At 58.0% G+C, this 27,882-nt stretch overlaps 1 protein-coding gene and 1 long non-coding RNA gene across 6 annotated transcripts in view; one reads left to right on the top strand and one right to left on the bottom strand.

Moving 5' to 3' along the window:
• Syn3 (synapsin III) overlaps nt 1-27,882 on the top strand; it is a 312,905-nt gene that overhangs the window by 174,803 nt on the left and 110,220 nt on the right. The window lies entirely within an intron of this gene.
• On the bottom strand, nt 9,340-13,471 carry LOC147823627 (uncharacterized). Its single transcript, XR_015443603.1, has 2 exons — nt 13,018-13,471; nt 9,340-12,352 (listed from the first exon to the last, which is right to left on the bottom strand). It is a non-coding gene; the product is annotated as an uncharacterized LOC147823627 (long non-coding RNA).

Below are 27,882 nucleotides of genomic sequence, written 5' to 3'. Positions count from 1 at the left end.
GAACAGCAGCAACGTCTGCAATGTTTCTTGACCTTCTGGCCCTGCTTCTGTGCCCCCCAGGCCCGGCGCTATCCTCAGGGACAGAAAGAATGAGGAGACTGGAGCAGAGGCAGCCTGTTTTCCATGAGGAGCCTTTCTTCACCTTGTTTTCCAGGCTCGATAGCTTTTCCAGACGTCCTGGGAGAGTTCTGCCCCAGCCTCTCTGGGCCCAAACCGCTCCCTAACACCCTCTTCCAGCCTCGAAGGACCCACTGCCCTCCCCAAGGGACTCCCTGTTCCCGAGCCTGGCGTAAACCCAGCCAAAGAGCGTCACCTGGAGAAACGTGCCTCCCACCCCTTTCTAAGTTTGACCATGGAAATGCAGTTTCCTGGTTTCTCCTCGGGCTGTTAAAGCTCTAGCACAAGGCAGTGCCACATGACCATGTGGAGGGAGGGGACAGCTTTGTCTGGAAGGGACAAAGGGCGCTGCTATTCTGCTAGGGTGTCCCCAGTGGCCAGTCACTACACTGAATTCCGGGTCAGAGTCTAGGGGCTCAGTGAGCCTCCTTCCCTGCGATGGAAGCAGACAGCTGGTGTCTTCTAAATTTTAAGGAAGGGAAATTGAGGCCCGGGGAGGTCACGTAACTGGCCTGGTATAGGCAGCTGGTAGGTGGCAGGCTTGGCATGAGTCCCTTCCCCCAACGTCCTCATAAGCAGGGAGCCTGGCCTGAGGTTGGGGCTGCTTATGGCAACTCTTCTGACCTAACTCTGGGTGAACTTTTTGCTCCAGGACTCAGTTTCAACTTTTAGCATCTACGTGGTGGACCTCAGGGAACCAGGCTGGTTCTATAAAATAATAACTAACATTTAACTGAGTGCTTATTATGTGCCATACACGATTCCATGTTCCATAGGAAATGAACTCATTTAATCCCCCTGCATCCACGGGGTGGGTGTTCTTATCCTGCCTGACTTGCTGAGGAGGAAAGGGGCACAGGACAGCTGAGAGCCTGGACTCAGGGGCACAGGTCGATGCTTTGGGGACCTTGGGTGCTAGAAGCAGGTGATTGCTGTGCACAACGGGCTCAGTGCAGTCTCCATGGAGAGGCAAAGCTGAGAGCTGTTTGGCTGGGAGAAGAGTCTGAGACAAGGGCAGGTCGTATGCAAAGGCCTTGCGGTGGCAGCTTCTTTTCTGTTCACGGAGCAGCAAGCAGGGTGGGTTGAGGGCAGCTATGGCCTAAGCCAAGGCTGGAGATGCCCTGGGGCCATGTGGGCTGTGGCCCGTGTGTAAGGACTTGGCTTTTCCACACCCTGGGACACGGTGAGCAGAGGCAGCGGCATGACTAACAATCCAGAAACGTCACTGGCCTCAGGAGTGGCAGCAGAGGCTTTGGAGCAGGACAACTGGGAGGTCAAGTGGACATGGCTAAGGGGCTGCTTCTGTCTTATTTTGAAGGTGTGGCCGGCAGAATTTGCTGATGGGTGGGAGACAGAAAGTGAGAGAGAGCAGCAAGGTGACCACAGGCTTTGGGGTGCATCACACCGAAGGAGTCGCCCCTCAGGAGATGGCAGGGCAAGAGCGAGGAGAGGCTGCAGGTCAGCATTGAACCCACAGCGCCCAGTCGGCCTCGTGCGGGTGGATGTGGAGCCCTGAGTCCTCACAGGGCAAGGGAGGGAGACTGCAGGAGGCGCAGTGACCCGCTGTGATCGGGAAGAGAGCTGAGGTCGGCCCTCAAGATCCGCACAGCAGGCGGAGGGTGGGAGAAAGTTCAGCAGAGGCTTGGGAGGGACGGAGACTTCTGTAAAGTGGAAGAGCCAGCAGTGAGTGGCAATTGGCAGGCAGTCTAGGAAAGGCCTTTATTTTTAAGGGAGATATTACAGTACAGTGTTTGAGTGAGGATGGGAATGGTCTAATAGCGAGCAAAAGGGAAGCAGGACAGAGAGGAGAAGCGGGCGGATGTCCCAAAGCCGGGAAGCCGACGTGGTGGTGAGCACAGAGGAGAGAGCAGCAGGGAGAGGGTGCAGTGCAGGCAGGTGCTGGGGGCGGATGAGGCTGTGGGGCTCCACTGCTCTCCTGGGGTCACTTCTAAGGCGCCTGCCTGCGACGAATGGAACCAAGTCCTCCTCACGGGGAGCACAGGAGGGGCAGGGTGAGGGCCTGAGAAGGGGAAATCGTGTCAATCTTGGCCTAGAAGAGGGCTTGGGAGCTAGTAGGGCTGGCAGGGAGGCCCTGGGCCCTTCAGAGAAATCACATTTTCCCCAGCCGTGTTCAGAGGGGCTATGTTTTCATCATCTGTGCAGATGGGGTGGGGCTGGGGTGAAATGGCCCGAGTGACATTCGCAGTGGAAGGGCGAGTCAGTTTTGAACGTCGCTTGGGGTGCCTATGGACTCGGCATGGCTCGGGGCAGGCGGTCTATAAACGTGTGCAGTCTGGAGCTCAGAATAGAGGTGGGTCATCGGACAGAGGAGGCAGTTAAGCCCAAGGAAGCAGGTGACATCTCTAGGGAGGGGAGTATGGAGTAAGGGAAAGTTGAGCATAAACTCTGAAAATGCCTTCATTTAGGGATAGAAAGGGGAAAGGACCCAGCAAAGAAGGCAAAAAAAAAAAAAAAAAAAGCTGAAAATTAGGAGTTTGTTGATCTTGGAACCTAGAAATGAAACAGTTCAAGAAAAAAGAATATGAAATCATTCAGGGAGACCAAGAAGAAGAAAACGGCCACTGAGTTTTTCCAGAAGGAAGCCAAAGCTAGGTTATCTTAGCATGCTTAGCAGAAGAGTAAAGAAAAGGAAAGCATGAGCAAAGAGATAAAGGGCATGAGGAAACGGGCACAAGAGAGCTATGGACAAATGCCAGGAGCTTTGAAAGAGAAACGGGAATAACTGGAAGAGAAGTAATAAAGACATAACAGAAGAAAATGTTTCAGAATTACAGAAAGACCTGAATCATCTCATCACAGGGGTTCCCCAAGTCCTAGAGAGATTAATGATGAAATAAATGCAAATACAAACTATAGGTATAATTTTGAGCCCTAGTCTAAGAAAAAAAAAGAGAGATTCTGGTCTATTTACAAAGAATGGAAAGGGAGGAGACACCAGGTTATTCATTTGTAAAGGGGGAAATTTAAAAAAAGACTGGGAAAATGTTCTCAGACTAGTGAGAAAAGGGCACCATTCACCTTAGAGAGGTTCTAATGTGCCGGGATCCTAAGTAACCCATGACCACCTTTTCTGGGGAAATCGCTTAAAGATATGCTCCGGTCAAATGAAACTCCAATCAAAACAAATATCCCAGAATGAGAGGAGACAAAGCAAGTGTGTGTGTGTGTGTGTGTGTGTGTGTGTGTGTGTAACTCACCAGCAATCCTTTGAGGGAGAAATCCCAGGAAAGTAGTGGGAGCAGGAACTGGATAGCAAGGGATGTAAAAGCAGTACCAGAGAATACACAGGAAGTGTGGAGCTCAAACAAGAAAGGAAGCCACTCGGGGGATGGAAGGAGGGTTCAACTTATTTACAAAAGCAAACCCAAGCATAGGAGGAGGCAGAGGAAGGGGTCAGGGGGAGGCCAGGGCACACAGGTGACATGTGACACCCAGACACACTGTAGGGGTGAAGTGGATGCCAGTGACTTGAGCGCAGGATCCTTCCATGGCTGTAGGCTTGGGCCTTTGATTAGCTTTGATTTGGGGGGAAGGAGAGGTACAGGAAGGGTCACACGAGAGAAGGAAGAAGGGAGACAGGTGAGGTGAGAAGAGAGTGGCCCACTGCTGTGTTAGCCAGCTCTCCACTGCTGTGACAGAATGCTGGAGAAAAGCAACGGGAGGCAGACAGGTTTGTTTCATGTCAAGTTTCAGAGGTTTCGGTCCCTGATCACCTGGCTCTGTTGGTTCTGGGCCTGTGGTGAGTGCCACATGGTGGAAGGGTACGGAGGAGTGGAGCTGCTCACCCCCTGGTGGTCAGGAAGGAGGAGAAAGTCCCTAGTGACCGCCTTCTTACAAGCGGCTCCCAGTAACGCGGTAAACTAGTAGGAGTCCACAGTGGATCAGTCCACGCACGGCATCAGAGCTCTCAGGACCCAGTCCCCCCAAAGGCCCCGCCTCTGAACACTGCTGCTGGAGAGCAAGGCTTGCACACTGAGCTTTCGGGGGACCTTCAAGATCCAAGCCATACAACTGTGGACGTGCAGCCACCAGAACTGCACACGTGGTGCATGCGTTTTCATGTCCGTGTGTTTAATTCTGTATCTCAGAGTGCAGCCCAGTCAGTGCCGGGTCACTGGGCTGAGCCTTCGCGAAGAGGACAAAGGGCTGACTTTTTTGGTTGGTTGTTTTTAGCTTTGCATTTGTTTTTGCACTCTGAGGACCTGAAGCCTACCCAGGACTCACCCTGGGCCTGGTGGGGACCAAGACACTTGGTCCTCAGGGGCCATGGTAAACGTGCGAGACAGCAGTCAGACTCCATGAAGGATGTGGCTGGCCCCGTGGCCCAAGAGGCCGGCCTTCTGAGCCCTGCAGATGCAAATCTTGGCTCCCTGTTCACTTCAGAATTTGAGAAAAGGGTTTTCCAGTGAGCACTGGTTCCTCGCCATAAAAGAGGCTAATACCAAGGCTTTGCGACCACTGCACTTGTCCATCCACCAGGGCATTGGGGAGGGCGTCCTGCAGACCGGGACAGTCCACCCTGCTGAAGGAGACAAGTCCTTCTCTTCCTCCTGGAGCAGCAGATCCAGAAAAGCTGCAGGCCCAGAACTGGGGGCAGGGAAAGCGCAGAAGGCCAGACGGTGCCTGAAGGCAGCCTCTTCCTCCGCCCCCAAGGGACTTTCCCCGAGGCTCCAGACCCACCCACCCAGGCTCCTGCCTGCAGCTCTGAACATCGCCTGCCTGGGGCGCAGCGTCCGGACTTGCCGTCAGGAGTCCAGCAGGACACAGGGTGCCCCCGGCTGGTGCCCGTGCCCCTGACTTGGGGGTGCCGGGTTGCACCCCAGGTGCATGCAGCCTTGGCAGCACCATCGGCACTGGGCAGAGGGGTGCAGTCCCCTCCCCGGCCCTGGCCCAGGCTCCCCCTTACAGGCCAGGCCTGAGGTGCTCTCACGTGTCTGTGCCCTCCCGGGGCGCCCCGAGCACACCCTCCTGTCCATGTGACCCTCCCCCGCGGTCTCCCCATGCTTCCGCGAGCCTGTCATTTTCCCATTATCGTCACCACCCCAGACCCAGACTTGTCCTCTGCTTTCCTCCTGTTTCCAATTAGACTCTGTCCTATCCGGACCCTGGGCCACATTATTCTGCGGTTACCGGGGGTGGATGCGGGGAGGATGCCAGAGTGCGAAGGAAACCCTCACCCATCCACCGGGCTGGCAGGAGGGGTCTGGGTGGGGTTGGTGAGGACCCCGCGGATGCTTGGGCAGCAGGGTTTGCGGTGGCTGTGGGGTGTGGCTGTTTTTCTTCCAGGCTTGTGCTTTCCTTTTGCAGCTGCTGCTCCTCGGAGACCCCAGCATTCCAGTTCCCAGGGCTAATTTTAGCTGCTTGGGACCGGTCTGCTCCCAGTGACCCTTGCCCCGAAGTCCTCTGCCCCCAGGGCTCACCCTGCCCTCTGGCTCACACCCTCCACTCCACCCCTAACCAGTGGAGAAGAATTGTGATCCAGGCCAGCAAATGACGAGGTTCCTCCACCAGCTGGAGACCCTCAGAGAGCCGGAAGCTGAACGCTGGGGTGGGGTGGGAATGACTTCCTGCCTCCCAAATAAGGATGCGATGTTTAGGGCACCAGCAGGAGCTCACAGCCCTCTGGGGCTATAAGGAGAGAGAGGCAGGAGGCCAATGAGGACAGACAGATGCCCGCCAGCACCCCACCCGGTGTCCCCACGGCGTGCCGGGCCTTGCATGGGGTTTAGGTGGAAGAGACGGAAGTCCCCTTCCCGCCTCTCGCTCCACCATGGAGCACCAAGCCCAGAGACGTGCATGGCTGTGCCTTGAGTACTGGTGCAGATCACAGAAATCCAGAGTAGAGGCCAAGCCTGGAGCCCCAGCCCCTGCCTTCCAGCCCCAGGCTCCTCAGACTGCATTTCCCGTCCATTTCTCAGGACCGGGAGGCACCCGCAGACTTCCCAAGCTCGCTGGCCTGGCACAGTGGAGGGGTGACGTCCATTGGCAGTGAGTGGCACTGCCAGGGCCAGGCCAGGGTGACATCGCCGCAGATAGGGCCAGAGACCTCTCCCAGGGCAGCGGCAGAGCAGATTAGGACCTGGGCCTGACGCCAGGTCCTGACATCCACAGCCAGCCCCGCGCCGGTGCTCTGCTCGCCTCTCACAGCTGCCTCTGCACACCTCTGTCCTCCCCTCCTGCCAGCGCATTTGCTTCCTGGCCCTCAGGTGGGTCCCGGGTTTCCTCATCTGGGGAAGTAAATAAGAGGTCCCGGGTCTCCCACCGGCTCCGAGGGGGCTGCACACACTCGCATCCGTCCAGACACTCCTGATAGGCTCAGCCCCGGGCCGGCAGGCAGACCGCCTGGATCTTGAGTCCCCACCCTGCCTCAGTTTCCGAGTCTGTGAAGTGGGAATAAACCCTGGAAGGCAGCTGTGTTGATGAAATGATTCTGCCTGGAAAGTTCTTCACGCTGCGCCGTTAAGATTGGGGCCTGTCGTTATTGCCCCGGATCTGTGTTAATCCTTGTTAATAAGACTGAGTTCCTGAGTCCACACGTTCGGCAAACTCTGGTCAGAAGCATTCCACAAGGGACCCTTGCTGCCACTGTCGCCGCTGCAGTGTTACCAGGTGGAATCCCAGGCAGTGTAACTCGTGCTCTGCTCCCAGTGGTCAGAGCAAGCACAGCCCCTCCGTCTGACCGCCCCTCACCTTGGCTCAGCCAGACGCAGTGCATCGCCCCATCACACCGAGAGGCGAGGCAGGGACCAGGCCTGCCCCAGGCCCTGGTGACTGTCCCTCGAGGACCTCCAGTCCCCTGGCTTCCCTGGCCCGGGATCCTGCCCTTTGCAAAGTGACCTCTGAGAGACCCCACAGCTTCCTATGCCACCACTGAGACAGAACCCAGGTGTCCTGACTCATCTGGTCTGGCACTCTGTCCACCACAGTGCCAGTCCCGGTGTCCTGCTCCAGTTCAGATGGGTTATAACAGGGGAAAGGCCTCTTCTGTCTGCTTCCTGTTCTGGGGGAGGTCGCAGCCCAGGGGAGGAGCCTGGTTCTGGGTCTCGGCCCGGCTGTGGCCCTGGGCTCCATGGCTTCCCTGCGCCTCAGAGCTCTTCCTCAGGAAGACGGCGCCTAGGGCAGGCGACCCCCAGAGTCCCCACTTGGTCTTCCTCATCCCTCACAAGCCAGGAGGGTGTCAGGTCCCCTCCCTGGCCCAGCCTGACAACCTCCGATGCGCTTATTTTTAAGGGAAGCTCCACACAGCAGAGCCCCCCCGACACTGGTCTCAGGGTGTGCTTCCTCCTGCCTGCCCTGAGAATGGTGTGAGGCTGTTTCCCTGAATCACACCACAAAAGTGAGTAAATAATCAGAAAGGGAAACCTTGCTCAAGAGGAATTCTGTTGTCTCCCCAAAACAGAGCAGCTGTCTGGGCCCCGGGGACGGCAGGACTGGCCACTGAGGCCTGCGCCTCATTCTGGGGTCCAGGACCTGGCCCACCCCTCTGGGAGCACCAGGACCAGTGTCCCACCCCAGGGACAGGCTGGCCGTGTCCCCAGACCTTGGCTTCCCTGTCCTTGTGGCTGGCCTCTCCCGTCCGTCCCGGGAGCAGGACCTGGCCTCGGGTCTGACAGCGCCTCTGAGTTTGCGCGCGTCCCTGGGCACCCACCTCTGGGACTGGGCACATGGCTCTCCCAGCCACTGCTTGCCCTTGCTCAGGCCCCCGTTGCTTCCCTGGGCTCCTCCCCTTTGTGAGAAGAAAATGACAGAGCACTCTTGGCAGTCGAGGGGCCCAAGCCCCTCATCTGTGGAAACTGAGGCCAGGAGAGCTGTGAGGAAGCCCGGGGCACCCGGCCTTCAGGGTTGATCAAGGCCTGGATCAAAGGCAGCTGCCACGCTGCTCATGTGCCCAGCAGGCGACTGCGTGGACCCAGCTCCTTGCCCCTCTCTGGGTGGACGGCCGGTTGGGCGCCAGGCGCCGGCTGCTCCCGGGCAGGGTGAGAGACAGGTGGGTAGCAGCCCTGTCGGTGCCACTGCACTGCGCTTGCTCTGCTCTGCTCTGGACCAGCGGTGCGGCCTGCATCTCCTCAGAGCGCTGTGCTGCCTCACTCCGACCCCAGGGGCCACTCACCGGTCCCCCTGTCTCCCGCTCTGGAGCCTGCTGGGGACAGGCCGGACTCCTGGCAGGAGAAGCAGAGACTCTGTCTCCGAGGCCTCGGAGCGGCCAGGTGCTGCAGGCACTGGCTGGAAGCCCCCCCCCCCGGAAGCCGCTGTGCCCTAGGGTCCCGTCAGGCAGGGCTCAGTGGGACGCTGCTCAGTAGGACGCAGGACGCCCCTCCTCGTCCACCGAGAGCTGCTGGCTTCAGTCCTGACTCAGGTTCTGAGGCGGCTGGTGTTGGGCTCAGTTCCTCCTCCTAACTGCATCACCATGACGAATGGGAGCTCAGAGAGGCTGAGCAGCTCTCCCGAGGGCCCCCACCTGACCGTGTCTCTTCCCAGATACCTGCCGGACACCCAGCTGTGCCCCTAGCTTGGGAAGCCCGGCAGTTGCGTGACTGCTCCCACTCAAAGTCTTTTTGCCGCCTCTTGGCTGTCCCTCCCACCTGGCACCAGGGCGAACTGCAGGGTGGGGAACAGAAAGCTCCTGAGAGGCCAGGACAGGGCTCTGAGAGCGTCCCACCGGGACCGTTCCGCCCTCGGGTGCCGGCTGACACGTGTGGGGAGGCTGCTGGTCACCACCACATCTGAAGCGGGGCAGATGCTCCAGAGTCTCCAGAGCAGGGCCCCTGAGCGCCTCTCGTCTTTCTCCTCTGCCGGTGTAGAACAGACGAGGCAGCGCCGTGGGGGGGAGGGTGGGACTCTGGCCAGCGCTGTCCTGCTCACCGCCCGCCAACTTCAGATGGGAGGAGACCCTGATGGCAACGCGAGCGGACCCCAAGCCCAGTCAGGCTTCGAGAACTCCCGGAATTTACCTTTCTTCCCTCAAGAGCGCGGCCACCATATACGTGGAGGGAAGATTGAACCGTTCTGTTGAAAATGGTACTGAGAGCTGTTGATCTTTAAAAAGAACAGTGTCACTAATGAGACCCACTTCTGGTCCCCAGGGTGCGGGTGAGACGCTGGCAGCCCCGGGTGCGGCTTCCGAGTCCGAGCTCGTTCAGTGTGCAGGAGTGAGCGTCTTCCAGTGCAGCCTCGGCGAGGATTATAAGTGGAAATACATGCTGTTTTACATAAAACAATTTTATTTAACTCTTACTGTGAGCTACTTGTTTGATTGCTTCTACTGCAGTCAGGGCGCCCTGGCTTTTAAAGACTGCAGTGGAGCTGCTTGAGTCCATTTCAGCGCAGCACAAGGAGCATTGAAAGATCCTGGTTGTAGAGGGGCACTGGGCTTGGTGGGGGGCTGCTGTGGGTGACAAGGAGTCACCCCAACAGCACATCCAGAGCTAGAGGTGGAAGCTGCAGTGTAGGCCTTGGGGTACGGCTCCAGGGGGAGAACACCATTGGCTTCAGAGATGAATGAACGAACGGGTGGAGTGCAGAGGAGGTGGGCACAAGGGCCTGAGTCTGACCCTCGTTCTGCTGCGTCTTGGAGTTGAAACCTGGCAAACCTCCGGCCTGTGTTTCTCTACTGTGAAGGGAGCCCAGGACCAGCGCCAGGTGGCCCTGCAGTGAGCCACCCCTGCCCGGGGTCCGTCCTCAAGGGAACCCACCCTGCGTCCATGCCAGGGTCTGGAGACAAGGTGGGGGTGTGGGAGAGGCTGCTACGGAAACTGCTCCTCTGAGCTTTCACTTCAGCCCTGAGCAATGGTGATCACCAGCTCCCACCTCAGTGGGGTGGTCTGAGGCTGACCAGACGGCAGGCAGGGGTGGAGCTCTGCATCCTCAGCAGATGTGCCATGCTGCAAGTTTCCCCCTTCCAGCCCCTGCCCCCCAGTCTCCGGTCAGAACAGGGCTGCGAGGGGAGGACTTGGGGCCCTGCTGAGTCTCCCTGTGGAGCCTCCCAGACAGCAGAGTCAGAGTCCTGCCTACGCAGGGGAGTCGCCTCCTCCCTCGAGGGGCCAGGCTCGCAGCCCTGGGGAGAGAAGTGACTAAGACGGAAAGATTCCGAGGCCTCTCTGGCCCTGGCCCAGGCTCTGCCCCGTGAGGCAGAAGAAAGTGGTTCCTTACCTTCCTTCTGCCCGGGGCTAAGGGTGCCCAGGGATCGAGGAGCTGGGCCAGGTGGTGACCAGAGGGCACCAAAGAACTTCTGGAGTTCAGGGGAGGCCTGGGCAGAGCAGCCGGACACAGCCAGGCCTCCGAGTGCCTGCTCACCTGGACCAGGGCCCAAGTCGCACACGCCCGATTGGGCCCCTGCATGGAGAGGGTGACCAGGCAGCTTGAGAAGTAGAGACCCAGCAGGGCATGGGAAGCCAGGGGACACAGGCTCTGGTCCTGGGCAGCCCTGCAGGGCACTTGACAGCCAGGGCTCGGCCACCGGGCAGGACTCTCCCAGAGGCCGCTTCACTCCAACATGACTCAAAGCTCCCCTCTTGGGGAGGCCTTCGCCAGCTCAGCCCACTGGGCCCAGGAAGGGGCTCCGCACAAGGGGAGTTTAAGTCAACAGGCCCTGGGCCCCTGAGCAGCTCCCTGGGTAGACCCTGGTGACCCAGCCCCGAGAGAACACAGTCCTGCCCATGGGGACCCATGTTCCAAGGGTCAAGTGGGGTGTGAGCCACACCACCTATGACCAAGAACATGGGGACACTGGGGACAGGGGCTGGGGGCCTCCCAGCCCAGGGAGAAAGGGAGAGGAAAGGAAGGGGGAGAGGGAGAGGGAGAGGGAGAGGGGAAGGGCGGGGAGGGGCGGGGAGAGAGAGAAGGAGACAGCAAAGGCCAGCTACGCAGGGCGCACACGTTGTGGAGACGCCATGTGCCCCACCGTGCCCGCTGGCGGTGTCATGTTGTGAGCTGGGCATTGCAGAGAGTGGGTCTAACGTCACCAGCACCAAGCCCACAGAGGCGGCGGGTCTGTGTCAGCCCGAGCGTGGCAGCCACTCCACAGTGTGCACCGCATCAGAATGTTAAGTAGACACATTTCTGTCAGTTATAGCTCAGCAAAACAGGAGCTGGATATATTCTTTAAAAGCAAAACGAAAGAAAGGGAATCTGCTAGTTGGAGAAGAGATGAGGGCGCCTTTGAGGAACGAACCCCAGAGGTGTGGAAAATGCCAGGGCTGGGCCTTCTCCAGCCCTCAGAGGCCGGGCTGGAAGAACCCAGGCAGCTGCATTCAGGTTACAGCTGTGTGTCCACAGGCCCCTCTGAGCCCCCATTCCTAGCTGTAAAATGGGGTCATGGCCTTACTCGGATCAGGGCCTAGGAGGTCTTCAGTCTGTCCGCTGAGCAACAGCTGGATGAAGGACGCCAAGCGTGTCCCCTGTGCGGTGCAGACAGATGCTCAGGCCTAAAGTACCATTGACTAGCAGGCTCCAAGGACCCGTGGTAGGAAGGGGTGTGCTGGGAGCCTGGACAGCCAACCTGGGGCACTTCCCGCAGCCAGCGAAGGCCCCTCGTGGGCCGTGGACAGCCCAGCCACTGTGCCTGCCCCCCATGGGGGAATCTGCTGGCCCAGGGCCCTTCCGGGAGGAGTGACCCTTCCTGTGACCCTCCCTGGAGAGCCCTGTGTGTCAATGTCACGGGACAGACACAGTCTTCCGCAGGCAGCTGAGTCAGGAGTGAGGAATTCCCAGAGGTGGCCAAGCCCTGAGCCCTCGGGATTTGAAGGGGCAGCGCCCGCCCACCTGCCGTGGAGTCACAAAGTCACCAGTCAGCGGTCAGCAGACCTGCAGGCCCCGCCAGGCTCCACTTGGGCTTGCTGGAGGGAGAGGAGGGCTCAGGCCAAGGCAGGAGGGTGCCATTGCAGGAGGAGCTCAGTGGTGCTCCAGGCTAACCCCAGCCTTCTGATTAGGGGGCTCTGCAGGCAGCCAGCACTTTCCCGGGGAGCCCGGCCTCCCCACAGGTGGGTTTCATCCCTCCACTCCCCACGCGCCCCCGCCTATCCAGAGATGGGTGACCGAGGTGCCGTTGAGGCCTGGAAGGGAGGGCGGGTGCTGGGGACGAAGGCGGCAGGCAGTCACGGAGCTCACAGTAGCAGCAGGAAAGTCGGAGAGAGGTGAGCTCAGCAGAGAGCCTTCGAGGGGTTCTTGTGGGGAGGAGGACCGAGCAGCTGTGTAAACTGAGGCAGTGCCAGGGCGGCTGGGGATTAGGAACCCAGGTGTGGAGCGTGCAGACTAGCCCTTGGCATGCAGCTGTGCCTGCTGAGCCCCAGTCGGCCCATGCCCCTGGACCCCTCAGTACAAGTGCAGCTGGGGCTCCCAGGGTCCCGGGCTGGGGATTTGCACTGGAGTACTCAGCGATTGAGCATCGGCCACATCAAGGACCGCTGTAGGCTTCCGGCTGCAGTGAATAGGTCCCACCCCAGGGGAGGAGCCCAGCAGGAGGAGTGCCTCAGGGCCCTCACAGTGGGCTTTCCCACTCTGCTCCCAGCGCCTCTTAGGCCGTTCTGGGGGGCCTGTCACATGGGTTCCCAGAGTCCGTCCTTGCTGGGCACCCGCTGAGGCCCAGTACTGCCCAGCAATGGCCAGGACACAGACAGAGACCTTGCCCAAAGCACGGCCCAGGGCCCTAGAGCACCCTCCTGCAAGGCCCTCTGGCCACCTCCTCCCGCTGCCCTCCGGCCTCCTCTTCAGTCCTGGCACCTTGCCTTCATGCTCCTGGTGAGCAGAGAGCCCCACCTCACGCAGCCGGGACAACTGCATGGAGTCTGCCCCACAGCTGGTGGCCGTGGGGTCCTGTGTCCCACACTGCCCTCCGACCCCCACCCAAACCAGGTCGGCTCGGGCCAGTCTCAGCCCCCATACCTTGCTGCTGCTGCTCATCCCCGCCCTCTCCGCCCCGGCCTGCTCCACCAGCAGCTCTAAGGCCTGTGGAATCCAGTGTCTCTCACTGTCGGCGTCACCACCGCCCTGATTGCTTGTCCTGCTTCTTTCCTTGCTTTCTGTCTGAGTCGGCCTGTCTGTAGCTCCACATCTGCGGATCAAAAGTATCTGCGAAAGAATCCTGTCTGTCCTGAACACACAGAGGCTCTTATCCCCGGCAGGCTCTCAGCAGCGCGGCGTGGCCTGCATCAGCCTTACGTCCTGTTAGCGCTGTGAGGGACTGGAGGTGCTCTGAGGATGGGGAGCTCAGGCTAACGCCAAATACCACAGCACTTCCTAAAGGACAGGACTTCCTCGGCTCTTGGACCTGAGCCAGTTCTGGAACCAGCCCCCCACAGAGGCCAAGGGACAGCAAACCACGTGACCGGAAGAAGGCGAGCCCACCCTCCTCCTGCCCAGCCACCCAGCGGCTCCCTTCTCCCAGGCCCCAGCCGAGGTAGAGCCATAACCACCGTGCTTCACAGCACTGACGACCCTGACCATGTCCCTGCCGGGCAGAGGGGCTCGAGCACCGAGCGTCACCGAGCTGCAGTGCCAACACCACCAGCAGGGGTGCATGCTGCTTCTCAGGACCACCTTCCTTGCCCCCTGCATCCTGGCAAGAGAGTTGGGAGAGGGGTCTCGGGGGCACTAGCTCCCGAGGAAAGTCCTCATTCGTGGGGTCCTCACCCTAAGTGTGAGACCCTGAGAGACTGGAGCCTCTGCCGCCTGAGGACCCTGAGTCTGCCAACACCGTGATGCAGGACCCCCAATCCAGGGCCGTGAGGAATAAACACTGGGGTGCTAGGCCCAGCTGTGGTCATGCCCCGCGGGCAGCTCATCCAGCTCACCCTCACCCTTGATGCCCTGGTGCCCGGGAGCAGAGCAAGATGGCTCCCTGGAGAGCAGAGGGGACAGAACGTCAGGGGTCCCGGTGACGCACAGTGTGCGCAAGGACAGGAAAGGGGACCCAAGCGCGTCACCACAATGGGCCTCAGGTTACTGAGTTAGAACCGCCTGCCGGCAGGCTCAAAAAACTACAGAGACACAGGTGCTGCTGGGGCGGCAGGGCAGGGCCCTAAGTCCACCCTGACCTGCCTCTGGGTCACAAGGCCAGTCTGCAAACAGCTCCACTGCAGCTCCTCCCACCGTGCACCATGCACTGTGACCTATGCGGCAGACCATCTCCTCCCCACAGATGGGCCGGGCCTCATCCTGGGACCCGGGAATCAGGCCAGGACCTGGCACGAAGGCTGCACTCTACTGCCGGTGATGAGGGGGTGAACCTCCCTCTCCCATGCCATGCAAAGCAGGAGCGAGATCGTCATTGTGACATCGGTGTAGATGTTCTCCCCGAGCTCCCTGCATGTCCCCATCCGTCCACATCAGCAGCAGCTGTGTTGTCCCCAAGCTGTGTCCCCAGCTGTGTTACTTATCAATCAGTGTGAACAGTACTGATTCAGCACACAGGGGCACAATGTGCAGAGCCAGAGTTCGAAGCCAGGTCTGTGGGTCCCGGGCCTGGGCTTCTCCAGGCCCTCTCTGAGACACTGCTTTGTGCTGGCCTCACCCAAGACGTCTCGGGTGATCCCTTTAATCCCCGTCATGAGACAAACTACCCTCTCTTACACACAGGGAAGCTGAGTCTCAGTGGTGTCACCCACCTCGCCCTCGTCCAGCTGCCACATCCAGAGCACACTGGAACCCAACTTTGGGGGCTCCCCGGCACCCGGGAGCGTCTAGGCCATCGAGGGCAAGGCCTCTGCTTCCGTCTCCCTCGGACCTGTCAGCCCACCGCTGTCCAGCTTAGCAAACTGAAGCCAGTTTGCCCTTCCTGTGGCCAAGGCCAAGGACATCCCAGGAGTCAGGGCCAGGGAAGGTCCGGGACAGGGCATCTTCGAGTCTGGAGACACAGCTGGCATCAGCCACAGCCCGGGCACCGGCTCTCTCTGCTGGCTGCTGGCTTCTGGCTTCAGTGCTGAGGATTAAATCTGCACAGTGGTGGGTAGCTGAGATGGAGGACTCGAGCCTGAGGTCTTAGGTTAACCTGAGGCTATTCGCTGGCTGTGTGACCGTCAGATGCTCGTTGCTGCAGAGCCTCATCTTTCTCCTGTGTAAGCCAGGGTTAAAGATGGAAAATTCCATCCTTTTTCCACATTTAAGGGGGAAACTGAGGCCCAAAGTGGGAGGGAGATGTGCTCACACTTCTGGTAGCCGTGTCCGGAGCGCTGTCTCCTGAGGCACAGAGCAGTGGCAGTGCTGCCATCAATGCCGTGGCTCGGTAGGGCGTGGGGTTCTAAGCACACTGCTCCTCGGGAGAGTGGGTGACGCAGTAGACGCCTCACTGTGCGGGTGAGAAACTGAGGGTGAGGCCACGAAGACAAAAGGCCCAGGCCCTCCACGCCTGCCCGGTGCCCTGGCCTGGCTTTTCTTCTCTGATCCTGCAAAGGAGAGGGACTGCATCTGTGCAGAGCCCGGGAGAGGCGTCCACAGCCGTCGCCATGGTGATGGCCAGCGCAGCACGTGTCAGGCCCTAGTCCCCTTTGTGTCGCCTCCCCCACAAGCCGCTCCTTCGTTTCCAGAGCTGCACCTCCAGGGCCCGGTCCCACGCCTGCATAGATTTGGGCCTGGGGAGTCCTGGACGAGCTGGGCTGGCGAGCCCACCCTTTGCGCCAGTTCCTCCCGGGGTCTAGCCCTGTGCACGTGGCAGCCTTCGGTGGCTCTCTCCTGCGGCCCAGCCCCCAGATGAGGAGGGAACCGGAACCGGGCTCCCTAGGCAAAGCAAGCGCTCCGTCGCTGAGCCACACCCAGCCCGGGGTCTGCCGGCCTTCCTTTATGTGACGTGGTTTCTTTACTTTTACTTTTATTTTTATTCGTCAGTGTTTGCAGCACATCAGGTTCACACTCCTCATGTGGAGCTGGTGCCCGTGCACCACACATCTCCGTTCCTTTCTTGTCCCTCCCTCCCCGCTCCTCCATTGCTTCTTGATCCCTTTCCCATTTGAGAAAGATCTGACTCCCTACTTCCTGTTATCTTTTATTTCACTCTTTATTTCTACTTTGGGTTTCTCATATAAGAGAAACCATGCGATATTCAAGCTTGTGTGTCTGATTTATTCATTTAATATTATGGTCTCAAGTGCATTCATTTTCCTACAGATGACTCCAGTTTATCCTTCTTTGTGGCAGAGTTGTACTCCACTGTGTGTAAATACCACATTTTCTTTATCCAGTCATCTGTTGATGGACATATAGGCTGCTTCCAAGATTTAGCTGTTGTGAGTTGTGGTGCTGTAAACACGGGTGTGCATGGATCGCTGTAATCTGATGTTTTTAACTCTTTTGGAAAGATTCCTAGAAGGGGGCAGCTGGGTCAAATAGAATCTCTAGTTTTAGTCTTTTGAGGAATCTGCATACTGATTCCCATAGTGGTTGTACTACTTTACATTCCCACCAGCAATGTTAAAGGCTTCTTTTTACCCTGAGGCCTCTCCAGCATTTGTTATTATTTGATTTCTTGATGGCAGCCATTCTTTCTGGAGTGAGATGGAATCTCGGTGTTGTTTTAATTTGCATTTCTCTAATGGCCAGTGATGTTGAGCATTTCATGTATTTATTAGCCATTTGCATTTCTTCTGTGAAATGTCTATTTATTTCACTTGCCCCTTTTTTGATTGAGTCTTTTATTTTTTGTGGCAGGATCTTTTTTTTTTTTTTTTTTTTGCACGATGTGTACCTGTATTTTCACTCTAACCTGAATCTATCCACAATGGAAATTTACCTTTGGATACTATGAAAATGTCAGCTGAGATTTTCTGCAAAGACAGTATCTGAATTTTAAATGGTAGGCTCCACTGATGGTCCAGAACACATCACTACCCCACTGGAAGCAAAATAGGCTGGGCCTATTTTGAATAGGGCCTTGCTGAATGGTGTAGCCGACAAGCCGAAAGGTCTTCCCCAAGCACCTGGAAGCATTGTCCCAAGTAGCCGCTGCTACCATCTGTTCCACAACACATTCAATTTTCAGGGTGGTTGCAGGGCTTCCAGAAAAAAATCTAAAGCACATGTGGGTAATCCATGGCTTCAGGACCCTCCGGCCCGAAAGCACCCCAGATGACCCTTCTTGAGTTCTTTATATAGTCTAGATATTAATCCTCTGAGGGATTGCTGGCAAAAAAATTTCCCATTCTGTAGGCAGGCCATCTCCTCACTCTCTTGATGGTTCCCTTTGCTGTGCAGAAGCTTTTTAATTTAATATGATCCTATTTGTTGCTTCTCAGTATTATTTCTTGTACCACTGGTGTGCTGTTCAGAAAGTCCTTGCCTACGCCTATGACTTCAAGAGTTTTACCTATTTTATCTCCCAGCTAGCTAAGTGTTTCTGTCTCAGCATTTAGATCTTTGATCCATTTTGATTTGAGTTTATTATATGATCAGAGACTTAGTTCTAGACTCAATCTCCTGCCTGTGGACAGCCAGTTTTCCCAGCATCATTTATTAAAGAGGCTATCTTTCCCCCAGTGTGTGGTTTTGGCCCCTTTGCCAAAGCTCAAGTAGTTAAATATGCTTGGGGTTGTTCTGTGTCCTCCATTCTGTTCTAGTGATCCCTTGTCTGTTTTTGTGCCAGTGCCATGCTGTTTTTATCACTGTCACTTTGTAATGTAACTTCAAGTCCAGGATTTCAATGTTCCCCTTACTCCTGTCCCTCTCCTCTGCCCAAGTCCAAGTGTCCAGCATCCTTGTGAATGTGTGCCTTCCAAAGCAATCTTCTGTTGGTCAGTTTTCCATCACTGTGACAAAATACCCGAGATGAACAACTTAAGAAGAGGAGAGGTTTATTTTGGCTCATGGCTTCAGAGGTTTCAGTCCATGGTCTCTTGGCTGAGTGGCTTTAAACCTGTGGTGGCTCCGACATCACGTGGCCAAGGAGACCACTCACCTCACAGTGGCCAGAAAGCAAAGAGAGTGAGGGAGGGCTAAGTCCCGTGACCTTCAGCAACCACGTCCTCCACTGGGGTGACTCCCACAGCTCCCCCACTCCCGTAGCACCAACAGCGGGGGCCAAACTGTTTCAGACCCCTGGCCCGCCCTGGCAGCCTGGTGTAGGCAGCCGTGGCAGCACCGCTCCCCACTCGCTCCGGGCCTGGAGCAGCCTGGACCATGGTGAGGACCAGCGGTGGAGCCAGTGGGACCCAAGTTCACACTAACTCTGGCATCTGCCAGCCGAGCGCCCAGGGATGGCATTCAGAATCTCTCACGACTGGCTCGCCTCTGGGCCAGGGCCCAGGAGCCCATGCCATGCGTGGGGGCACCTTTAGGTTTGGGATCTGGGGGGAAGACAAAGGTGGGTCAGGGCCGCAGCAGATTAGCAGGCATCATGGACACATCTGATATGGTGCCAGCCGGGAAGCCATCTGCGGGCAGCAAGTGCCCGCCCATCCTGGTGCGACCAGGCTCAGGGACATCAGTGAGATGGAGCTGGAAGAAGTATCTGTGGTGGCAGACTTTGAAGTGACACCGTAAGCAGCATCCCTCTTCCCGACTGAAGTTCAGAGCTCATTTAGAAATAAGGAAATGAATGAGCAAACAAGATAGAAAGTGTCCCTGACCTCCTGGGGACAGTCAGCCGGGAGGGGTCTGCCCACCCGGCCATTCGAGGGCTTGTGCCATGTTGTGGTCCCCCTAGGTCCCCAGCCTCACCTCTGTTTCCCCACCCGCCCAGTGATGTTCCAGCCACACTGGGATTTGGGACCATTTTTAACACACCGCGTCCTCGTCCTCCGCTCGCTCTGTGCCTTCCCCTCCGCTCCCCCGTCCTGGATGTTCTGCCTGCCTCCTCCGGCCAGCAGACGTCTTCTCACTCATTAACACCAGGCTCACACCCCTGTATCAGAAGACTCGCCGCCTGGGAACCCAACCTGAAACTGGGGCCCTGGATGTCGTGCTGCTCCTGAGCGGTAAGAAGCCAGCGGGGAGGAGCAGGATGAGTTGGCCTGTGAGGAAACAGACGGCAGGAAGTGCTTTCATGTGTTCAAAGCCCTGTGGCCGGGCGGGGAAGGGCTTCCTCCAGAGCCACTTTCTTCCCCACCCTTCAGTGCCTCATTCCTGCCTTAGCCCTGTGCATTTTGCTGCTGGAAATGAGGGTGCCGCAGGCCCCCTGACAGGACCAGGCATGTTTCAGCCTGTGCCACAGCATCTGCTGACTCGGGATGGGGTTGCCTTGGCCTGAGAACACTGCTTCCCATGGCGCTAACAATCCAGAGCCTGGTGGAGGCCGCACCCCACTTGTGTGCGCAGGTGATCAAGGCTTTGGCAGATGTCCTTAGCTCTGTGGCATACACATGGCACAGAGGCAACAGAAAATAAGTGAGGGAGTCATGGTTGGGATCACTGTATTAGTCAGAATAAGTGGGGCTTAGCTGCTACAACAGGCAAACCCTGGAAACCTCAGTGGCTTCCGGAATACAGGTCCACATCGTGCTCACGTGACATCTCCCCCATGTGATAACCACACTATCTGGAATGTGTAGCCTCCGGGGGCTTCATCTCAACAGGACAGAAGAGACCAAGGGAGGGAGAGCTCAGCTCCTAGCAGCCTGAGGTCTGAGTGGTGAATGAGACAGGAAGGGCCCAGCTGACCTACGGAGACTGCCTACACCAATTATACTTGGTGCTCACAAAAGATGGCAAATGTTAAAATAAAATTACTACAGTAAAACTCACTGCCACGAATCTCCCTAAAATACCCGCTCTTGCTTTGAACGCAGCCATCCTTGCCCCTTTCTGCAGCAGCTCTGGAGCCCTCTTTCCTGAGGGTCTTTATTTGTGCTGTCCTGGTCCTCGCTGTCTCCACTCCCCTCAAAACTGTCCCTTCCAGGGTCATTTGGACCTCAGGCAAGAGCCAGAACTCCCACAGTGGCGGTCCTGGTGAGTGAGGTGGATGGGGCAGTGTACTGTTTTTCAAGCCTGCCTTGTCCATTGAGTGACACTTGGCAGCAGCTTGTACCACATTCTCCATCCTACCCTGGGGACGCTCAGGGAAGACTTCCAGAACTGCTTCAGAAAGTGACAAGAACAGTGGGATAAGTGTGTTTGGAGCAAGAGAAGGATTTTGAGGGGGATCCATGACAATGTGTCTCTTACTATAATAATTTTTGAAATTTTTGTTTAAGCAGTCACCTCACCGATGGTGCTGGCACTGAGCTCTCATGGCTCCTTGGATCCATAACACTGAGCATTTCAGTCAGCAGACACAAAACCCTCAGTGCACTGTGCCCTTCCCCTCTCCGTCCTCCCCTGGCAGGTACTTGGCATCCTTGGTGTATTTCCAGTGGCGTCTTCTTACATCCTGGTGCTGTGGCCCTGAGCCAGCATCCGGTGAAGTTCTGAATAAATGCAGGGACAGCATTTGAAGGACACGCTGGCTGCAGGGAAGGGCTCGTGGGGTCTTGGGCCCCTTCAGAGGACAGCACATAACCGTTGGGAATCTGAGTCCATAGGTCTCAAAATACTGCTTGCAGTGGGCTGTAGTTCAGGCTCTCTGTCTGGGAAGCCTGTCTCGGCTCAAATGTGGGTTCTAGCTTTTGCCTGATGTGTTTTAGGAAAATTACATTAAATGTCCTTTTTTTTTCTTTCTCTCTCTTTGTGCATGTGTGTGTGTGTGTCGGTGTGTGTGTGTATGTGTGAGCAAGTACTGAGGATTGAATCCAGGACCTTCACAATGAGCTACATCCCCGGCCTGTCTGCCCGCCTGCCTGCCTGCCTGTCTGTCTCTCTTTGAGGCAGGGTCTTGCTAAGTCACTAAGTTGCCCAGGTTGGTCTCAGATTTCCAATCCTCCTGCCTCAGCCTGCCAGGGTGCTGGGATTACAGGTACCTTATACCTCTTGAACCTCAGTTTTCCTATCCATGCAGAACAGATATTAACAGTACCTGTTTCACTGGATTGCTGTAAGGACTCGGGGAAGAAATTTGTACAAAATGTTGGCGGTGTTTCTCTGGCATAACCCTAATGATGGTGGCTAACTACGGAAATGTGGGGCTGGTTTATGCTAGGGGCACACAGGGGAGGTTCAGCTACTTGCCTAGTGACAGAGGAGAACAGACCCCCAATCCCAATAGCCGTGTATTTCCATGACGCTCAAGCAGTTGACTGGGACAGAGAAAGCCAGACGCACATTCTCCATCCTCGTGAAACCCTAGAAAATACAAACCCAGGCTGTGGTGGCAGAAAGCAGATCTGGCGCCTGGGCCACGGGGCCTGTGAAGGGGTGCGACGGAGTCTGGGGGGAAAATATCTGGGGCCTCCGCTGTGGTCATGATCGGGGTGTATCAGTTTGCCAACACCTGTGGCCCGAGCACTGAGCATTCGATGCTTTTGCTGCGTGTGACTTACGCCTGAGTCAAGCACAGAGATGCTTAGCAAACAGACAGACACAAGACCGGGATCGTGCAGACAAGCGGTGGACGAGGGGAGCCAGACCCTGACACTGGCAGTCCAGCCCAGGCACCCTGCTCTGCCCAGCCATGGGGCTGCTGGGCCGGCAGGTCCTTCCCTCCCACCCTCCTTCCTCCAGTGTGCACCGGCCGGCCCTGCACTCCCAGGCCAGCTCAGCCTCTGCTTTGTCGGTGAACCAACCTCGGGGTGTGGGTGGTGCAGCGCAGGCCCCAGACATGAGTGGGAGCCCCAGATGTCAGCTTGCAATGCGCCAGGGAATGGTGACCCCTCTGTCTGCTGGGGCTGGTGACTGATTCCCAGGCAGGGTGGGAGGCAGCAAGGCCTCAGCTGACAGTGACAAGCTAGGGTCTGGCTCTCTCTCACCAACCATAAATGAGTGTGCCAAAAACAAGACAGATCCCCTTCCAGGAAACTGTCCTGGTCCTGCTGCTGAGGAGGTTACGTAGGGGAGGTTGAATCACTTGCTGGGGCCTCACAGCTGGAGGTGGCAGAGCCAGACCTGCTCCCAGGCCTCTGGCCCCTCCACCCACAGAGCGAGCATCCAGGAAGAGGGGCCTCCTGAGGTATTTCGGGAGGAGCCCGAGGTGGGAGTGGCAGTGGCTGCCACGTGGCTGTCCCCTCAGGTCCACCCTCAGGCCATGCACAGGTACCTGACCAGGGAAACCTCAGTTACGCTGGAGCCCCAGCTCTTCCTGGTCCTCCCAGAATGGGGTGCTTTGGGGGTACAGAGGAATGGATGTGGAATATTCATCCCCTGGGGAAGCAGCCTTAGGGGGGCCGTGGCTGTGGAGGGGACACACAGGGGCTTAGTAGGACCCCAAGAGCAAGCAGCAGAAACCAGTGTGACTCAGTGAGGACGAGGCTCTGAGGGGACTCTCGCGATCCAGAGCCACCAAAACGACCAAAGCCCAGACAGGAAACCCTGCCTGGACACCCCTGTCCCCTCCGGCCTCCTGCCTCTCCCTGCGTGTGCTTTATCCCCCTCCTTCCCTGCAGGTGGCGCTGCTCTGCTCCCAGCTCTGGGCGGCCCCACAGGGTAGCTGTCTCTGTGTCTGTCCATCAGCTTCCTTCTCTTTCCTTCCACCAATTCCAAGTTCCCAGGAACAGGCATGGCTGAGCATGGCCACACGTGGACAGCGGGGAGCTGCCATCTTCCTTCCTATGTGTCCCACACTGGAGATGAGCATAGGGTTCATTGTTGGCCCATAGGCTGAGGACGCTCCTGTCTTAGTAGCTTTCCTGGTCACTGGGACAAAATACCGAGTACCTGCAGCTCAGAGGAGGAGAGCTTTGGAAGAGGTTCAGAGGGTCGGCTTGCGTTTTATACATTTCAATCTTTGCATAGTCGGCTGGCTACAGGCAGAAGCGGCACGGTGGAAGGGTCTGGCGGAGGAGAGCTGCTCAGTCCTGCAGAAGGGAGGAGCCAGGGAGGGAGAGGGACCCTTCCAGGCTACGCCCCAGTGACAGCCTCTTCTGACCAGGCCCCACCTCCTGGCAGTGCATTCAGCTGTGGACTCTTCAGTGGCCAAATCCACCCTGAGTAGGGCGCCCACGATGCCTTCACCTCCCAAAGGTCCCATCTGTGAGCACGTGAGGCTGCAGGGACATCTGGACAGGAGCCACCATGCCCCCCTCAAGACACATCTTCTGCACATGCGTCCACCTGCTGCCAACCAGCCTGATCTGGGCTTGGGGTTTTCTAGATCGCTGCCACACACCAAGATGGCTCCAGGGGGTTGACCCTCAGACACCAGATGAGGGACTGCTTCATCCCCAGCTCAGGCCCCTCAGAGCACGGCCTCAGCCTCTCTCTGTCCCCACCGCCATGGCAAACAGGCTTTGCCTATTTTGGGACCTTTTCTCACTCGGATCCCATCTCAGTCGGAGTCTTGGCTTCTGGCCCTGTTCACTGATAGTCGGCTCTCGGAGCCACAGTACCAATCTGTTCTCCAGCAGGCTCTGACCAAGCAGGGCCCTGGGGTTCTGAGATACCTCTGCACCCCAGAGTGTCCTCAGGGAGGTACTGTCCCCTGCCTCCAAGTGTGTCCTCCAGCTCTGGCCTCAGCACCGACTGTACCACCTGAGATGCCTGGGTAGGGGACCTCGAGAGCACCCACTGCACTTGTGCCATTTGTGCTTGGCCAAACTCTCGGGCTCTGGTCCAGCCTTCTGCAAGTTTGGGCTCCACACCCAGCCCTGCGCCAGGCGCCAGCACACACAGATGAGCAATGTGAGAATGCTGTCAAGGGTGCCCACAGATGGGCACCGGCTCAGCCCGAGTAGGTGCTGGCTGTTAGACATGAGGAGCAAGCAGAGCCAGCTGCGGGACTCACTCCCTGGGGCCCAGACAGCCAGGGGCGTGCACGAGGCCCAGAATGTCAGAGATAATTCTGGTCCCCGCGTGGCAGCCTGGAAGATAAGAAGGCTTTGTTCCTGCCTCCTCCATGGGCACAATGAGGCATTCATGCTGTTCCCCTCAGGACGTAGGGTGCATTTTAGGCCCAAGAAAGGTCTGTGTGTCATCGTGATTGTGTAATATGGCTGCCTTCCTTCCACCCCACCCCTTGACATAGCCTGGCCAGGCGAGATAAAGTTCTGCTGGTGCTGCTGCTGCTGTGGCCACCATCAACCCAGCTTCCTTCTGCGCCTTTGACATGGACCTCCAAGGAGCTGAAAATCTGGGGGTCCCTTCCTTCCGTTGCCCTGCTCCCCAGTCAGGAGACCCGCTGATCCCTGAGTGCTCTGGTGCAGACACCTGAGGGCCTCGTGGAGGGGAGAAGGTGGCCTTGGATGTCCAGCTGCCTAGCTTTGAACACCTACCAGCTGCAAAGCCTGGACAGTTTTCTTAACCTCTCTGGGGCTTGGGTTTTTGTTTTGCCTTGATTTTTGTCCAATACACAGTTTAAAACTTACAGAAACTGTTTTCCAAAGTGGAGTCAGGATTGGCTACAGAAGCCGGCCACGGAAGCCCTGTGCATCCTGCTAGGCACTTGGTGGGTGGTTGATAAATACGGTGCCCATCTGAAGGCTCTGAGTTTGGGGAAGTAGAGGAAGTGGACGTGGATGCTCTTAGGAAACGTGCAGCCTTCTGGGGTGAGACTCACTCATCCATGGCCCGGCCTCTCCTGTCCATGGGGTGGAGCGATCTGCTCTGAAGAAAATGGAGGCACCACTGTTCCTCTTCCTGGATTAGGAGGCCCAGGATGACTGGTGACTCTCCCTGTCCTGGAGCTGGAAAGTGGTGGGCCTGGGATTTGAACCTGCATGACTGGCAGCATTGAAAGGTGCTGCCTGCACCCCTCAGTGGGCAGAATTAGCTCAGGAGCCACAGGCTGAAGGAGGTGGGGGCCAAGGGTCAGACTGGAGCTGGGCAGTGGGCTCTACACAGTGGTAGACAGGGCCACCGCCTCCCTGGCCTCCCAGGCCAGTGTAGCTCGGGTTCGTCCTTGGTTTGGTGAGCACGGGGCAAATGGTCCCTGTGCACCAGGCCTTGTCGGGGTGTTGGGGTAAGGACCTCATCTCCAGGTATCCTGCCTTCCTGTCTAGGGACAGAATCTTGTTGGGTGTTCATCCCAGACAGCTTTATCACTAGTGTTAGGCAAGCAAAAGGGCCTGTGGCTCTACAGAGACTTAGTAAGGACGAGAGGACACAGGGTCACAACGGCCACTGCAGTTGACTTGGAGGAAGGGTTTCCTCTGCCAGTTGTAGCTGGCTCCCATTTGCATGTGAGTAAACTGAGACCCAGGACAGTTGTTAGGTAGCTGTGAGTGGAGTAGAGCCAGGGTTCTGGTTCACAGAGCCCGGTGCTTCGCCTTCTGGTCTAGTCCCATGCCACCCCCATGGCCTGGACCACCTCTTCTTAGTCCCTGGCTTCCTGTGGGTCACTTGGAGCCCTTGTGAAGGTCTCTCACCACCCGGGACAATGGCACCCCGGCCCCACCCTGGCTCTGAGCCTGCTCCGCCTTAGAGGATGGACACAGGCGCCAGGCTTGGCAGTCACCTCCCTGACTTTACCTCATCACAGTCTGAGCCAAGAGCCAGGCTGCATCCTGCATCTAAAGCCATCTCCCTGCAGACTCCCTCTCTCCTCTTGGCCTCCCCAGGGACGGCGCTGGCAGCTCGGCCCGGAATTATCCAATGTGGAGCAGACTCCAGAAACAGGAAGTGACTTTCTCCAGGTCACCCAGGAAGTTTAGGTGCACACTTCCTGACTCCCAGCTCCGGGGTGTCACCAGGCCGTCACCGGCCAGAGAGCTCAACGTCAACGCAGAGGTCAGCCAGGAAGCCTCTGCTGCTGACACCTTACTCTGGGGGCACTGCAGGGCACTGGACACACATTTACTGATCACCTACTGTGTGTCAGAGCTGGCCAGGCACCAGGGTTCTGAACAGGCCGTGTCCAGGCCAGGTGACAGGAACTGCAGCTGTGGTGAAGGGGTGGCCAGGGGCCAGCAAAGGGCACCGGACGGTGACACCTTGAGGGAGGTGCCCGGGCCGAGGGTCCGAGGACGCAGACCACAGGGAAAGGGAGTGTGCTAAGCAAGGTGACAGCTGGGGCGTGTGGGAAGACGGGAGGGCACGCCCTGGACGGCTCATCTCTGCTCTTCAGTCCCCAAGAGTAGCGGGGTGAAATGGCTCCCAGATGTGGCACTGCCCTCCTGTGGGGCAGGAGCCTCCCGAGTGGGATTCACCAGCAGCCCCTGAGCAGTGCCGTCCGGGGTGAATCCGTGTGAGCCAGAAGGGCAGCGTGAGTCCACAACTGACACCCGGCCCAGACGGCCCTCCAGGATTGGTCAGTTCACCCGGCCCTCGCCCTGGTAGGAAATCGAATCAGGATCCAGTGCCAACCTGTGGATTCAGGGGGGGAACCAGGATGTGGTGTGTGGCGGCCACTGTTTCTCTAAGGCAGCAGCAGCCCATGGAGCCACGGCTCCCAGGAGTGTGGGGTGGGTCAGAGCGGGGGCTTCAGAGGGACGGGGGGTGGGCAGCAAGCTCACACCAGCTGGACCAGCCCAAGGCAATGGGAGGTATTCGAGGCTTGCAGCTGGCAGGGGGACTCGCTTCTACCCTGAGCACTCTGTCGCCGCCGTCCAGGGCATCAGACAAGGTGACGTCATGCTGCTGATGGCTGTGACCACAGGGCGAGTCTTGCTCCGCCCATGTGTCACCCTCAGGAGCGACGCCTTTGCTGCCCCGAGCTGGGGCCTCTGGCCCTCTGACAAGCTCTGTCCTTCTCTGGGCCGATGTCTGTGTTTAGGACACATGATCGAGTCTCCCGGGTTCACAGTCGTCTTACGGGGTCGCTCTGATCACTCTCGACTTCCAGATGAAGACAGAAGCCGAGACTCCAGGCGTGACGTGCCCAGGCTCACTCGGCAAGGGCGAGAACCGGGGGGAAGGGGCCCAAGGACGCTCGGGCTCGGCGGCCAATCCCGGAAAGCAGGTCCCAGAGCACACGCAGGCTGTCAATCCTCCTCTCTCCCACTCGGGAAAGGGACCGGACTGTGAGGCCGAGTGGCGTCCCCCTGGGTAACCTTGAGCCCACTGGCTGATTCGGAGAGGAAGTCCGTGCCGTCGTCTGGACTCTCGCTGAGATGGGGCCACTGGCTTGGAAGTTCCTGCCACACAGTGGGGCACGGGCCCCTGCAGGGCAGCCCATTATCCTGGGGTCCCTCAAGGGGTCTCCTCTCTGCCCGCAGCGCAGGCCACCCACTGTCCCTACGTGGGGCCGAGTCATCTGCTCCTTCCCACTGTGCCTGCCCTTCGGGGTCCCCGGCCATCGCTGCCACCAAGCTGTGGCCTGGCTTCTCCCCAGTGTCACACTCACCCGTGGACACGCTCATTCCTTCAGCCGTTCCCTCCGCCGGCATTAGCTGAGGATCTACTGTGTGCCTGGGCTGGGGAGAGCACGGGAGCGAGACAAGGAAGCAGGCGCCTGAGCTTGCTGCTGGGTGGCTGCTGTTCGACGAGGGGATGTAGGGCCAAATAACGAAGAAGAAAACTTCGACGGTGACCAGGGCGGCAGAGAACGCAAGGCCTTGGGTGCCGAGCCCCAGGAGCCTTCGTGGCCCCACATGTCCCAGGCCCCAAGTTCAAGGGCGCCTTCCACAGTGGCTCCCGCAGCCCCCCAGCCTCCGCCCTACTAACCTGCCCATCTGTCCGCCTTTCTGATGTCCGATTTTTGGATCCTTGTAGATCGTCCACCTGGACCGAGTCTCTTCCAGGGCCGGGGTGGAGGCGCCAGGCCAGGAGCACGGTCAGTCGGCCTCGTGTCACCGATTTAGGGTCTGGAGGGGCTTGGAGCCCAGGGAGGGACACAGCTTGTACCTCAGGGAGGGGCTGCCAGGC

This window comes from Heterocephalus glaber, unplaced genomic scaffold, assembly GCF_053883595.1.
Source record: "Heterocephalus glaber isolate CG9 unplaced genomic scaffold, H.glaber_assembly_v1.0 deba00001572, whole genome shotgun sequence".
Lineage (NCBI taxonomy): Eukaryota > Metazoa > Chordata > Mammalia > Rodentia > Bathyergidae > Heterocephalus > Heterocephalus glaber.
This window is presented reverse-complemented; position numbering and strand designations above follow the sequence as displayed.